The 15,877-nt window shown below is 37.1% G+C and overlaps 1 long non-coding RNA gene across 2 annotated transcripts in view; it reads left to right on the forward strand.

Annotated features, from left to right (window-relative positions):
* LOC120750451 (uncharacterized) overlaps positions 1-15,877 on the forward strand; it is a 56,797-nt gene that overhangs the window by 30,259 nt on the left and 10,661 nt on the right. Inside the window, exons 2-3 of one of the 2 annotated variants that reach the window (XR_005699987.2) lie at positions 1,505-1,710; positions 15,445-15,645. This is a non-coding gene — a long non-coding RNA (uncharacterized LOC120750451). The remainder of the gene's footprint in view (positions 1-1,504; positions 1,711-15,444; positions 15,646-15,877) is intronic. The other variant, XR_005699988.2, reaches the window with a different exon arrangement.

A 15,877-nucleotide genomic window follows, 5' to 3' on the forward strand; every position in this document is an offset into this window, starting at 1 on the left:
GCAACAGATACAACAGTGGTTTGTTTTTTGGAACTAAATCACTGTCTCCACTCTAAGCTATTCACATGTCTCTTATCAAGGGATTCCCTTCTCTCCTGCCATCTTCCAAAAACATCTGAAATGTTTTATTCATTTCTTAAAATAGGGCTAAACAAAGTCAGTATCCTGAACCCGGGGACTGTGATATGGTACTTCTGTTTGTGAATTTAGTGTTCCTGGGTGTCAGCAGCCCCTCATCTGCTGTAGGACATGGCACAGCCTTGCCCTGCACAGAGCTCACGGGCCTGTGGTTTCCTCAATCACTCCATACCTGTTGTGGATCCCAGGCAGGTGCTGTTAGTGACCCAGAGCATCCTGCTGTGACAGGTCTAACAGCATGAATTCATGGCTGGAGTTCATGCTGTGAGTTGGCTGAGATTAAACGTACTGAGGCCTGGCTAAAAAGGATCGTTTGTTGGCAATGTTTAATCATTAGTGACCTCCACCAGTTAGATCATTGCTCATTGAGAGTCCCACATGCAGTTTTAAAGATGTGTTTGCTATAAAAATATCTGTGGTCATGCACTGAGTGAAAACTATTAAAATGTGCTTTGCTTATAAACTGGGGGAAGATCTATTCATAGGAGATATTTTAGAAAGTAAAATACCCATATAAAATGTGTGATAAGATTCTTTACCCACCCGTGTAACGCCTTCTACTTAGATTTTAGAATCTGAGTTTGGTAGTGGCAAAAGGGAGCCTTGAGTTTGAATTTATCCCCTTTTGAGCAGATATAACCACTGCTCAGTAACAGGGGAAGCCCTTGGGGGCCCTGCGCATCCATTTACTTCTGAGAGTAGGGCTTTGAACCAGAACCATGTGTCTTTGCTGCACCAGTTCTTACCTGAGCCTTACCTGCCCTGAAGGCAGGTTTTCTTCTTGGGGAAATTTCGAGCCCACAGACTCTGTCCATGCTGTTCTCCTGTTGAGAGAACCAGCAGGATGCTCCATACATAATACCCTGCGTGGATGTTCTGACATTGTGTTAGGAGCATTAACTGGATAGGATATGTTATTTGCTCAGTAAGTAGGAAATTTATGGAAATATTTTGTAAATGTTACAGAAGAAATCCCTGTAGCTTGCAAGACTAGGCAGTATTAACGACCTGGAAGATGTGCTGCTTAATTTATGGTTGAAAAGAATGATTGCTGATCGGGTTGCTGATCGGGATTCTATTTATTCCTTAGAAGTGGTTCGATTACAAGTCTGTCTGTAATGGAGCAGAAGACCCTGGAGGTGTGGTACATATATTCTTTTAGAGTAGAATGTTGTGAATCATCTATAAGTTCCTGTAGTAACAGGCCTGACCTTTTGAAATCCATGGGATCTAGCTTGTATTTTAATTATTCTGGGTATATATGTCTACAGGTTCCTCCAGTTCAGTTCTTCCAGCATTTGCCAGAAGAAGTAGGTATGCCTAGTAGGCTCACTCACTGAAGTTGTGTCGTATTTTGCTCTTCCAGGTTTTCTTCCAGTATGAATGCATGCTGCAGTATCACATGAGCCCAGGTTTTGGGACAGGTGATGCCTTGAGATAACGCCATTCTGTAACTAGTTCTTGCTTCGTTGTTGCTCTTGAATCAAATTCTTGAAAAGTCATTCAATATTGACTGAAAGCCAGAGGAAGAAAAGGTTCGTGCCCTGGAGCTCCAAGGAAGCTGTGAAAAAGGTACAGATTTATCCTCTTTTTCAGTTAATCAATTTAAGTCTTGATGCTTAAAAGTAAGCCTTTAAAAAGTGAAACTTTGCTGCTGCAAACTGTTGGAACAAAACCTAGGTGTGATCTCTCTCTTGTTTTAGCTCACAAAATTGAAGATGGGGAATTGTTTACCTTGCAAGAGAGATGCATGGGAGGATGACATGAATAAAATTACAGCAGTTACAAATGGAAGTTCTGCTGTCTGTGTACCACAGGAGCATGAGAACATTTTGCGGCCAAAAAAAAAAAAAAAAAAAAAAAAGTATAAAGTCTTTCCTTTAAAGGAAGAAACTTGGTTTTGTCTTAAACTTTTGGTTCATCACTTGCTTTAGTCTCCAGACTTTTGCCAAGACTGCCAAGCTTATCAGGCTTGCTGACATAGAGGATAATCAGACTGTAAAACTTGCTGCCATAGGAAGTTACTGGGGCAAAATGAGGGCACTCACCCTAGAAGGGTTCAAAGGAAGATTGGGCATTTCGGAGGACCATAAAACTTTGTACAGTTAACATAAATAAAATGTCCTGTAAGGGAAAGACTTCCTGCTTTGGACTTTAACCTGAGGTCTCACTTTTAGACACTGAGACAAACAATACATGGGGGACTGTCAGTTGGACAAGTGGTCTGTTGGGGATCAGTGTGGTATTGGCAGCAGCTAAAGAAAATAGGATCCTGTTGTTTATTCCATTTTTTTCCAGATTTTTAAGATCACGGGTTTCATACGTGCAAGTTTTTTTATCATGAGTTTTTCCTGGAATAGCATTAAGATTGTGTTTCAAGATGAGTACATCTCTGGGAGGGAACGAAGTAAGCAGAGTACCTTGAGCTTATTCTGCTTTTTTTGTTGTTGCTGTTGTTGCTGTGATTATTGTATTTATTTTATTTTTGAGGATAAAATAAATAAAAAAACAAGACCATAATCAGTTGCTTAATGACCAAAACCTTCATATGCTGATCATTATTTCAGCACAGATGTCTGTAACTCAAATTCTGTCAATCTGCCCATGCAACTCTGTTCTTGAATTGCTGAGAACAACTGTGTGGGTGGATGTAGAACATAAAATTGCCATGTGCACTTATGTTTTGTTTATGCAGTACTCATTTTTAAGAGTACTAGATTGGATTTTCTTAACATTTGCTTTGTGTGTGTGTATGCATAATATTTACAAACCCCTAAACTAGAAGATGATCACCAAGATAAACTCTATTAATGCAAGAGGCTGATACTGTAAACACATTCCATTCAATTTATCAACTGAAAGAAATAAATTAAGTCTATGCACAGACTAAGGTGTTAGTTACATCAAAAACTTGTGCTTAATTTATTGGTGCTTTATCACCCATATGTACTCCATACAGAAGAGATGACTTAGAAATAGGCTTCTATTGACAACTAAGACATTTCTCTTTCATAGAGCTGTCAATGCTGAAAATTAATAGAATTGTAGAGTATTTTAAAATAGTTAATAGACTTAAAATATTAATACAAATTTAACCTAAGTTTTTACTATGTAACTTTCTCATAATACAATACTTGCTTTTTTTTTGAAGAAGATAGTATTAGGGAGGCAGCCATTTATATCTTCTCTATAAATTTAGAAATTACTCTGTATTTCACTTCTGGTTTTCTGGGCACTTCTTTGCCTTCAGATAAAGCTTCTACATGTGAAATACTTCATAGCAATAGTTACTAGCAATTTTGGCAATAAAGGCGTTGTGTTAATTTTTGTATGATGGGGATCAGGAATCATTTTTAAAGTGTTGAGTCTTATCTGGGGTATCTACCTCTTGTTACATATGTATAGTATTCCCATGCAGAACTTGTCTGAGAAAATAAATGAAGGAATTGAAAGCTTTCTGTTGTCATTATCGTAAAGCCTAAAGAATGAGTAACACTTCTGGGGCAGTAGGTTATGCTTTTTATTGACCATTTCTTAGCAGTTGTGTATTACCTGAATAAAAGCAGAATGGAATTTGTGAAAACAATGCTTTAGTCCAGGTGAGCAATATTCTTTTATTCTATATTGTTTTATCCTTCAGATTCTAGATGTGAAAAGCATTAGAGGAATGTAGAGTAAATATTGCTTTCACTACTTTTCAGCTTTGTTGTCATTGCTTTTTTTCCCCTTGATTTTTCAGAATTGCAGAAGCAAAGTAATTTTATCATCTGATTGAGACATTAATGTTGGCTGTCAGTAAAATAGTAATTACCTAAAAGCCCTGTTCATTCTACTTTTGAGAAAGTAATTTCAAAATCTCGAGGCCCTATCTCAATGGCTTATAACACTTCCCAGTTTTGAAATGCTGCACTGTAAAGTTGGATATTTTGCCTCTGGCTGCTGACTTTGACACAGATAACCAGAGTTCAAAGTTTCTGGGTGCATGCTTTCTATGCTTTCTGCTGCAACACATTTTCTTCTTTGACAACCAGAAGTCAAATCTCATGATTGCAGTACCTTATTATTCTTGAACTTTTCCTTTAAACACTGTATGTGTAGGGAAATAGGTTCTCAAATAGAATGAGTGGTATCTCTGGACATTGAGATGGAAAATGCATCTTCAAGGTTTTCTGTTTTCACAGTGCTACCAAAGTCTTCTTTGACCTCTTCCTTTTTCCTCCCTGAGCTGTAAGCATTTCTCTTTCAAATAATCTACAGTCCACAGCAAATGTTTCTTTTTCTCGGATATGTTATAGATACTGGAGGCAAATGCATTGTCCTTGTATTTAATTTCTTATTTTCAGCATTTTCATGCGCAAATTCACAGACTGGAGTCCAGAGACAACCACATCCTCAGTGCAGTATTATTACAATCTTTCCTGAAAAGGCAAAATTATGTTATGGACAAAAAACCCAGACCACCAAAAACCTCCCTTGCAGTTGTGTTAGAGGAAATGCTCTGTACGAATGTGTCATTTGAAAATTATCAATAGTAAGGTGTTGTGATGGACTGGAGAGGGTTGCCAAGCAGTGTTTCTCAGTATTAGCAACTAAATTACAATTGTATCAGAACTGCACAGGACAATTTATGCCAGGGGGCTTGACTTGAATGTTGCCCTGAGATTTTTAGTCTTCTGATAGTTTATATTTTTGTAGTGGAGACTCTCACAGATTGTAACATAAACAAAGTGATTGTTCTCGCATTCCTCTCTGAGGAGGGACAATTGATGGACTTCTAGTTTGAACAATGGGGTCAGAGAGATGGCAACCTCATGCTCCAATCCCTGGTCATTGTCCAGGGTCTATATAAATTCAAGGTCAAGAAATAAAACTTCCCTTCTTTTTGCTCTGACTACAGACTGTGAGTATCATTTTTTGTTGTGTCCTCTAGTGACACTTGAATACCTAAGCCTTTTGCTTTCTTAGCCCAGTGCCCACTTGTCAGTCATACTTAATTTTGGTTGTTATCAGACACATTTAAGAACATTCTATACAGCTATATTTCAACTTAAACTACCCTTTCCCAATAATAGCACTGCTCTGTATTTACTCTAGCAATTCTGTGGAGAAGGCAAAAATCATGAGGTTGGTTTTAAAAACATGGTAGTTTATAAATATTTTAGAACATATCAGGTTTTTACCACTTCTCTGTCATGCCTGAAGAGATAAGGAGCATGCATAGACGAAAGTTGCCTTTCACATGATGAGTTTTAGTAATGATTTTCACAAGTTATAAATGCCTAAAGTTGGAAAGTACTGTGTTGTAATGTCCTGAAGATATAAACTCTTGGAGTTCCACCCTCAGATTAGGGCAGAGTGATCTCTGGGTACATGTTGAGGCAATATTTTTTGATAGAATGCAATGAATTCATGCTGTTCAGGAAGAGGCAAGAATAACAGAAGTTTTTCCACCAGAGGATCCCTGTTTCCTACTAATTCACCAGCTGGTGCCTTCAACTAACAGTATTTTACACCTTGTAAGAGCACTAGACACGTCTTGTTAAATCTTTTGGTTGTGTTTTAGCTAAGGATGTGTCTAAGATGCAGAGCCAAAGAGTCATCTCCTGGGTTGCTCCTGGACACAGTTTCCCATGGGAAGGAAACTCTTACAGCCTTTGGCTGAGTCTTTAGACTGAGTGAATAAGAAACCAGAACCTTACAGTGTGCCTACCATGGCCACTCAGAAGAGGCGCAGTCTAAGAAAAATCTGGACCTGCAACTCTGGTGAAATGTCTGCAATTCTGTGAATCTATGAATGTAAAATAAAAGTTGTCCAGTGTGTTAGAGAGAGGAAATTGAAACATAAGGAGCAAAAAGGAAAATTTTCTCCAGATGTACTTAGCAGAGAAGCTTTAATCAGAAATATGCTTTTGGAGTGAACCTCCAAGTCATACCTGTGCTTTGATTTGTATCCTGTGATACAAATTGGTGAGCTTGGAGCTCACAAATGGGATAGCATTTTGGATGAATCTGGGCTTCATGGTTGACTGTGAGATGCACTTAAGTAACACAGTGTGCTCCAGATGGTGTGGGTCTCAAATTCTCTGCATCATCTCTTTCATTCTGTACATCACTCCTTTTCTGTCAGATCCTTTCAACAGTAAATACAGCATAGTAAATAGTGGAAGATGGGATGCAAGGATGGATTTTCTAGATCCTAATACCTGCCTAGAATCCCATTCACAGCTACTACCTATAAGCTCTTCTTCCAAGTACTGCTGTGGGATAAAGCCATTCAGAGCTGGCTGAGCTATTGCGATACTCAGGCAAAAGGTCCATCTTGGCTCAGACTGTTTGTCAGCAAGCTTTTTTCCAAGGGGTTTCTATTTGACTATTCACAAATAATTTTTAAAAAGACATACTTAAGTTTAGTAATACCAATGTCAGTTGTCTGGTTACTTGAGAAATCTTTCTTATAGAAAACATTCTTTATTTATTAATCATTTAGCACATCAGATATAACATAAACATATATTTCTGCCAGGAGATTAGTGTCTCCTGCATATATAATGCATGGTTTTGATGACATTTATTTTTGAGGATTGTTTTCTGCCAGCAGCACACACCATTACCCCATGATATCTTTCAGCTGACAGTCTCCTAATTATCTTTCCTGCAGCATCCCATAGTCTCACTGACATTCTGTAATCATGTTCCATTTATGGATTAGTCTCTTCAGATGGTAGTGTAACTCCTGTTTCAGGAAGTCTTGAAGGTGTTTTGATGTGTCTCTCCTTTGCCTTGCCACATGATCAATGATGGCTTTCCTTTTTAAGTACTCTGTCTGCTGTTGTATACCTGTCTGTGCTTTCTGACTGTCATCAGCAGAGAGATACTCTAAAACTGGGAGTACAAGCAGATGAAAGAACTATCTACCTCCTTATCATCTACCTCCTTATCTCCTTATCACAGCATTTCCCTGTATGGGAGAAAGAAGTTCAGAAGATAAGGTTACAGCGTGGGAGAGCACTGGTAAAGTCCCGTGTGAGGGGGAGAGGGAAGCTCAGTAACAGCTCTGCTGGGAAGAGGACTGAAGTGTGCTGGAGTGAGTAGAGTAACAGCAGGGAAAGCTGAAAGGAACTGTTCCTGAGCCAAGTCCTTGCACATATTAAAGGATTGCAGAAATAGGGAGCCCTCCAAGTAAATGCTGCTAGCAACATCTGCCTCTGCATTGTGCAGGAACTTTTCTTTGGCAGAACACACACAGCTTTACAGATCCTATAGATAGATTGGGGTTCTTCATACTGTGCTTTGCATCTCTATTTATAGATTCCTCCCAAGGAAGACATGACCTGTGTGAGTGCAGGTCTGTAGGTGGATGGAAGCACTTGTTGACCACACAACATCTGAGTGAAAATTTTGTTGGAAATGTGTCTTTTGACAATATCCTCCTTCATAAAGATTTTTTCACAGTAAATTTTGCTGAACCATATCTGGCTCCCTTGTCTTGCGTAGGTTCTGTGATGGCAATTGCTCACAGAGAGTTTCATTTGGCTCAATATGTAGCAGCCTAGGCTTTTAAAATGGGAAAATCTGAGTTCTGTTTTCACAGGGAATATCAGAGCTTGCAGTACCATTGGTGGGGCAGGCATGTTCTTTTTAGAGTGCTGTATCCTATTCTACAGCCTGAGGGAACAGAAAAGGAGACGTGAGGAGGTGTAGAAATAGAGATTTGGCACCATGATTTTACATGCTTTTTGCTTTACATACTTTTAATTGTTTCGCCTTCTGATAGTTCTCTTTTGCAGATTTTGCATTGTGGATCTGATGTGATTATACTTTCCTGAAGGATTCCCCATCTCCTTTAGGCTACAGTATTTGTTGCTCACTGTTCAAAGGCAGAAGGGGAATGCTTCTATGCATCCTCAAAATTGCTGGAGGCACCACTTTGACACCATTAAATTGCTTGTCCTAGATCCAGTTGCCACCAGACACGATGTCATATTATTATAATTTGAACCTACAAACTCAAGCTTCTTAGCACTCACTAAACACTTGCCTTGTAATGCAGAGATTAACATAATAGGAACCCAGTTATTACAAATTCTCTCTTTGCTTTCACAGGTTATTGAATTAATAGAACCATGCTAGGAGAGCATCAGGGAGAAATGAACTGAGATGAGCTCAGCTGTTTGGAGCTTGGTGCTAATAACCAAGATTGTGGGTTTGATTTCTGTGTGGGCCATTCACTTAGGAGTTGGACTTTATGATCCATGTTGGTCCCCTCCAACTCAGCATTTTCAGTGATAAGTAATGAGATCTACATGCTTGCCTTATAGGAGAGTTTCATGGGTAGAGACAGGGGAAACCATCTCCAAATGTTATTAAAAGCACTTTATTTAAGATCCTATATACTTTCAGTGTAATCTAAGAGCTGACATTGATTCACACATAAACCAGTTTGAACTTTAGGACAATACCTATGTGTGTTCTCTTTTGTTCCTTTTTGGATGACTACAGTCTTAAAGTTTAAAAAAAAATTTTCTTTAAACAGGTTAAAAAAAAAAGATACTGTAAAATACAATTTGGACATTTAATACATGAAGAAGAAACAAAAGACCTAGTAGAGAGTTTATGGGTTACTGATGACTACTGGTAAATAAGTGCAGGTTTCTACAATGGACTTAATCAATTCTTTCTCTGAATAGTAATATTCAAGCTGAATATCTTTTGATTCAGGAGAACTGTATCTCATTTGAGCAGAGAAAATGCTAGTGCTTATCTTCTTACTCCAGTCTCCCAGAAAATTTATGTTGTTTTAGCTGAGCTTTTGTTTTGTATTCTTTTTGCAAAGCAAAATAGTCACTACTGTTTTTAGTATATTCTTCTTTAAAGTAATGGGAGAAAATTAATAAGGATGTCACTTTGGAACAAAGGACCATTTGCTGCATATGTTACTGATAGCCTTGGAGCATGAGGCATTGGCTGAGATAGTGCTGCCCACAACTTCAGCCTGTGTCAACAACAAAAGGTTGTGTTTCGGGCAGCAGCTATCACAATTAAAGGCAGTGTTGGGACTCCCCATGCTAAGATGGCACACTTTCATGGGAGTTTCCAGTGGTCATCTCTGAAAGGAAAGAATGTGATTTTTGGGGAGGTTTTAAGTCAAAGCTTTCTGTTGAATTTTGTGTGTATTTTTAATTGTTGTCTGTAGAATTCAGTCCTTGGGGCCCCTTAGTGTAGATACCTTAGGCCTTCTGGTAGTCATTAGCACTCCACAGAAAGGGAAGCAAATTCTGAGTGGCACGAAACACTGCCAGTCTCTCCCATTCTCCTGATCTGAGAGACTGCATCTGCACAGAGACACATTCAAAAAAACTTTAGATGGAAGTAGTAAATCATAAGTGTTGGCCATACAAGTTGTTGTCACAGTGTGTAATCCAAATAAATAGGTGAAAGTTTTTCCTTTTAGCAAAGTAAGCAGGTATTAGTTGGTTTATGCTTGCCATGCATGAGTGGCCTGGGGAACTGCTTTTTTAGCACAGGTCCTTGAGGGACAGGATGCTCGATTTAAATAAGAATATACTTATAGAAATGAAGGCAGGAGAGCAAAGAACAGGCAGGATGGGAGGGCAGACACATGGGTTGGCACTGTGCTTTAGTAATACTTGGTGCAGAACAGAAGCCTGCAGGTGTGGCCAGCAGCAGAAAGAAAATTGGGCAGCTAGGAAAAGGGTAAAAACCAAAAGGTGAAGAAAAGGGATGGAAAGTGAGTCACTTAGAAAGGACTTCATTGCATAGAGCCTTTTGCATTGTTTGGTTAAATGTTTTTAACCTCTCCCTATCCATCTGCTTTATTTCCTTTTTTCATTAGTCTGCTCTCCATAATATTCCTGTAGTTAGCATGACAGTCTTGAACTCTTAATAAGCATAACTCTCCAAACAGGGAACATAAATGTATGAAGTCCTCTTACTGATGATAAACTGGTATCTTCAATACAGCAGTGAAAGCCTAACAGTTTCAAACACTGGTAGTTGCTTCGAGCATGACTATTACACGCTGGTGGAAGTAGATCAGCCACTGAAAGTGTTCTGTCCAAGCCTGGCCAGTTTGTTTACAACTTCTTGGTAGAAACAGCAGTTTAGAGTAATCAACCAAAAAAAGCAAATAAGTACAAACCTTCAACTGCAACATCCCCCTGGTAATGCAGCTCTCAAGCCCATCCTGTTGGCAGAAGCAGGTGGCTAAAGGTAGATAGGCAAACTTTCCTGCAGCGTTGAGAAGGGATTTGAATGGCCTGTGGGATGTGAAGCACCAGGATAAGATTCTGGACCAAGGATAGAATGAGGACGATTTAGACTATTTTGTATTGCTTTGTAAAAGCTTTGCTTTGCATGACTGTTTTTCCCCCATTATATATGATATTTATTGTGGAGGAGAGAGCTTCTTATTCTACACTGACACAGAGAAATGTAAGGATATTTATTCTAAGCTATCTAATCTGAGCTGCATTTCAAATGTGAATGGGACAGTTTCTATGAAGAGAAGGCAAAGGTAACAGCAGCCTCAATCTGTGGATGTTAATGTTTAACCTTAATGCTTCTTGAGGGAGGATTAGGTGAAAGCAGAAAGAGAAAGGTCTAGGAAAACAAGATAGAGATGCTGAAGATGGAGTCTGCTATAGAGGGGAGCAGATGGGTTCATGGTCCTTAGTCTTGTGTTGAGGGCAACTTGATATTTATATTCAAGACATTGTCTTCCATAACCCAGAGGACAAATATATTTTCTAAAATAAAACAAAATTCATCTTAGTTAAATTTCATTCACTGCTGGTTACTTGGCTCCCTTGAAGATGATTTTTCCTTTCAGAAATACCTGGTTTTTAAGCCTCTTGGGTCAATGGAGAACAAAAGGCTGCTATGACCTTTAGGCTGAGTTTCTATTAGAGAACCAAAAAGGTAGAGCTTAAAGACACTGCACCCAAAGGCAGAGATACTCAAGGAATCCATATTACTTTGAGGGCTATAAGCAAGAATCTCTGGCAGGAATCCGGATTTGTATTTATTTTAACTTAAGTAATTTTGTTAGTGATACGTTTCTTTTCAGTTAGCCTCTTCATGACTATACTTAGTGAATACATTGTTGGGATTGTTTTTCTCTTTAATCTTTAATGACGTGTTCAATAGAATCCTTTTATAGCGTTGAGGAATCAAGATGCTATCCTGATAAATGCCCCCAATTTTACTAATTCATAACATCCCATCAAATTCAAGTTTCATCAGGTTCAAATATAAAACCCTAATGAAAGAAATGCTGGTTAGACACTGTGCTGTCCTGGCACAGCCAGTGCAGCAGACAAGGCCTTTAGCAATGGAGAAAGCACTGTCTTCTAAGTGCTCCCTTCTCTGTGAGGCTCTCTAAATTGAGGAGAAAAAAAAATCTATGTCAACACTTAGTACTTAACAGTATATCAGGCTCAAGAGATAAGCTAGACTCGTGCTACAGAGAAATGCCATCTTGCTTGCTTGTTCTGCTACGTGCTTTGATTAGTGTTTCAGTATTGAATTGTAAGGTTTTTGGGAGCAGCACTGCAACTTTGATCTGTAGCTGTAGAATTCTTAGTACAACAGAAACCTGGTCCTCTCTGTGGCTCGTAGATACTACAATATTGGCAAAAGAGCAGTGCAAAGAATATAAAAGCAGAAGTGGAGGATTTCTGGAGTGCATGGGAAAGAATTCCAATAATAAAATTCTAGATTTCCTAGATTTTAATGATCTGCTTTAGGTTTCCTTTTTAAATTCTTATGGCAAGCAAATGTGTAAAATGTTCCCCAAGGCAGCAAGAATCAATCTTCTTTTGGAGGATTCTATGCATTTATTGCATCAAATTGATGGAAGGTGCAAGCGCGGAGCATATCTGCAAAACAGTAACTGTGTTTAAATATTAAAAACCCTTCTGCTTCCAAATAGTTTCCAAGTCCTTTTAGGAGAAACACTTCTAAAAAAAATTTCTATGACTATGTGGACATCTGCTTTATTTCTTCATTTTCTTCTCTGTCTAATTTTATGTAAAATATTTAAAACTAATAAATAACAGAACTAAAAATGCTCATAATTTCCAAATGAGAAGTCTGTTCATTCTCATAATTATGCAGAGGATTGATACCAGAATAGTTTATAATTCAGTGATCTCTTAAAATACTACTTTTTTTTTTTTTTTTGACAAGAACATTAGTTATGAAGTACTTTTTTTTTTTTTTTTTTAAGTACTTTTGAAATGGCTGCATTTAAAGCCTAATGAGAGTGTCTCAGATCCATTCACAATAATGCAAGGTTTGCACTGCTGAAATTTCTGGTTGTGTTGACATTCCATGTTTGGGGTTAGTTTTGGTTTTTTGTTTAATATAAAAAAAAAAAAAAAATCAGTGAACTTGAACCCAAATTAAATCAATTTTTCCAAATCCATTAAAAAAAAAAAAAAAAAAAAAAATCCCTGAAGAAGAATATATGTGTTACATGTCTGCTTTTCACTTTGTTTTGACAGTCCATAATTATGATAGATCTTCAGTTGCTGAAGAATAACCCTGTGGATGTTTAGCTTTAATTTTTTGCTTCAGACTTACTTTTGGATCAAACATTGAAATTTTATATTGATTAAAACTCCTGGGTTCTAAATGGCAAACTTCTCAGTAGCCAAAAATTGTTAAAGAAACAGTTTTTGCAGAGGTACAGTACCAATATGAATAGCCATAGAACTCACTTGTTTAAAAGAGCACATTTTATAAACACTTGTTTTGACCACTAGTCCATGAAATAGGGCAACAAGACCAACAAATTTTATTACATTATTTTGTCTAATTAATTCTGTATTCACATACCACCCCCCCCCCCCCATTTATTACCTTTTCAAATTAGAGTACATTTTTCTTTACAGACAATATATAAAATTAAGGATCTATGAAATGATGAACCTTTGGATTTGTAAAGTGTAAAGGACTCTAAAATGTGTAGTTGCAAACAATCATATTTTATTAATTTGACCAAAGATTTATATTTTTCTCTTCTGTGGCTCTTAACATTTCTTGTCAAGCAGATTACCAGTCTTGGTTGCTCACTGTGCTGCTTGTTGATGTTTAACCTGTCTGTTGTCTGAAACACATCCCCTGTGTTGCACTTTTTTACAATGAAACTGGTGTTTTCTTGTTCCTCCGTGTGGGCTGGGGCAGCTTTTCAGCTACTGGAAGCTGCTACAGCTCTAGCAAAGCTGGAAGACTTTTCACACTGTCTCTGTATTTTAAACAGGGGTCTGTTTAAGGTAGCAAGTTTAATTATCATCATATATCCTGATATTTGCTTTTACAAACAAATAACAGAAAATGAGAGCCAGTTTCCTTTTTTTTTTTTTTAAATCAGTGAAAACTTTTTTTTATAAAGCAGTATATTTTTTGGTTATGCATAGCTTATTTAACTTTCCAGCAAGTGTCTCCTTAGTATCTCATCTGAAGTAATAATTCTAAAAACTTCAAGTGATCCTGAACCTCTTAGGTGAGATAAAATTCAGAGCACAGCAGACCTTGTTCTTTGTGCTGGTCCCAGGAAACTGATGGGGTTTGGCTGCTGAATTTAGCTGGCTGGTGTGTGTAAATGTCTACTTCCTGGAAGACATTCAGATATGATAAGATTTTGGTAGTTGTTACACAAAAGGGAAGAGACAAATGTTTTGAACCCATGAGGACTTCAGTTTTACTTTGGAATAGGAACATCAATTCCTTTACAGGCATGGATTGCATACATAATATGAAAAAGCAGTACCTTTTCTTTTAAATACATGGATATCAAGATAGGAATCTTAAATTACCAGAATTTTAAACTTTCTCAAACTTGCTGCTATGCACGGCAGTATAAGCCACTGTACAATAAGAATTAGTATCAGATTTTTATATGGCTCATCCCTATGCTGATAAGGCTGTTTAATATAATCAATTAACCAAACTAAATTTTTTTTTTTGGTGGGTACTCATCAAGACAATATTGTTTTCAAGACTTATATCAAGGGAAAGGATAATCTTCCATTCATTGTGATATTTGGGATGATGCTTCACGTAGAACTTTAGAAGGAAAATACCCAAGAGAGCTTTCCATTTCAGGGACTTCATTAATGATCAAGTACTTTTAAGTGACACGCAGTACCTTGAAGGATTACAGCCAATATATAGTTTCCAATAAATCAGTCCTAAGATTTGAACCTAGTATATATGTATGGTTAACCTTGGCAGTTCAAAACTCATTGACATTGGTTTCCATTTCAGATGAACCAAAATGCTGGGTCATCATTGTACAAGCTGTCTCCATTTTTCTCCAGTTTTATTCTATTTGTATTTCATCTAATTTGATCCAGATGTGAATATTTCCAAGAAAAACTGCCCATGAAGTCTTTTATTGTATAGGGTTCAAACTGGTAGTGATTAGAGATGAGCCAGCTTGCCTTCATTTGGTTTTTGGCTTTGAAATGTTCACTTTGAAACAGAGTGCTGCACCCCATGTCTGTATAAAACATGGTCTCCAGAAATTTTTATAAAGCAGTTTCAAGTGTTTAAAAATATGCTTATTTGTGACTACTCATATAATTAATATTTTGTAAAGTTTCACACACACACACAAAAAAACCCAGACCAAAACAAAAAACAAACAAACAAAAAAAACCCACCAAAAAACCTGGTCCATTGAAAATAAGATAACATATTACTAGAAGCCAGACATCCTAATTATCCTATAAAATTCTGGCTTAAGGCTACAATGAAAATTACTTTATTTCAACTTGGTTTGTAAGGAAACTAAAGTCTACACACTGATAATCGTACAACAATAAAAAGAGAAAGAAAAGAACTAATCCAAAAGAACCCCACAAACAAAAAAACACCAAAAAAACCCACCACAGGATCTCTCCTTGGTGGGCTTATATACAGCAGTTTGAAAATATTTTATTATAACTCAAATTAAAAAATACATTAGGTCATTCTGTTCACATTTTGCCATATAAAAATTGAACACAAACTGTTAAAAAAAAATAGTATGACTTAAGATAATCTCCACAGACTTATTCCTTTACACAGTTATTTTCATTAGATTTATGTTTTCACACTGGGAAAGGATTCTACATCTGAAAAACACTTGATAAAGGATGAAACATTTTGTTTGTATACCATATACAGCCTGGATCGTTGAAAACTTCCTGTCCTTAATTGCTTATGCAAAAAATGACTCATGGTGCAAATTGGTATTCACAAGTTATTATGTGCATTAATTTATGTTTTTCCTTTCTACAGGCATCTAAAGATTAAATTTATAGGTGGTGCTGAAACACATTTTATTTTGTCTTGAAATCAAGATTGCAGCATACTTTATGTTCACATTCTGCATGGATTTGAAGCCATTGTCATCATCATGTTGGTTTGGGCGTTTTGTGGAGCAGGGTTGCATCTTAGAGTATTGGTTTGGTTAAATAAAATACCTGGACAAAAGACAAAGTAAGTTCTAAGGAGTTTTACGACAAGCAGTATTTTTCCCAAGCTTTCAAAACAGCACATGAAAATCTGTAGGGCTAAGTTCTTACATGGGGTCTTTAACCTATTTTAGTTAAAAACAAAAACAAAATTAAAATTGGAGCAAAATAGAAAAAAATAGCAGTTTTCTACTTAGAAATGGTTTTGATATTGTCAAAATAACTTTTCATTAGAAGATGAAAATGTTGTTTTTTCC

Source organism: Hirundo rustica, chromosome 3, assembly GCF_015227805.2.
Source record: "Hirundo rustica isolate bHirRus1 chromosome 3, bHirRus1.pri.v3, whole genome shotgun sequence".
Lineage (NCBI taxonomy): Eukaryota > Metazoa > Chordata > Aves > Passeriformes > Hirundinidae > Hirundo > Hirundo rustica.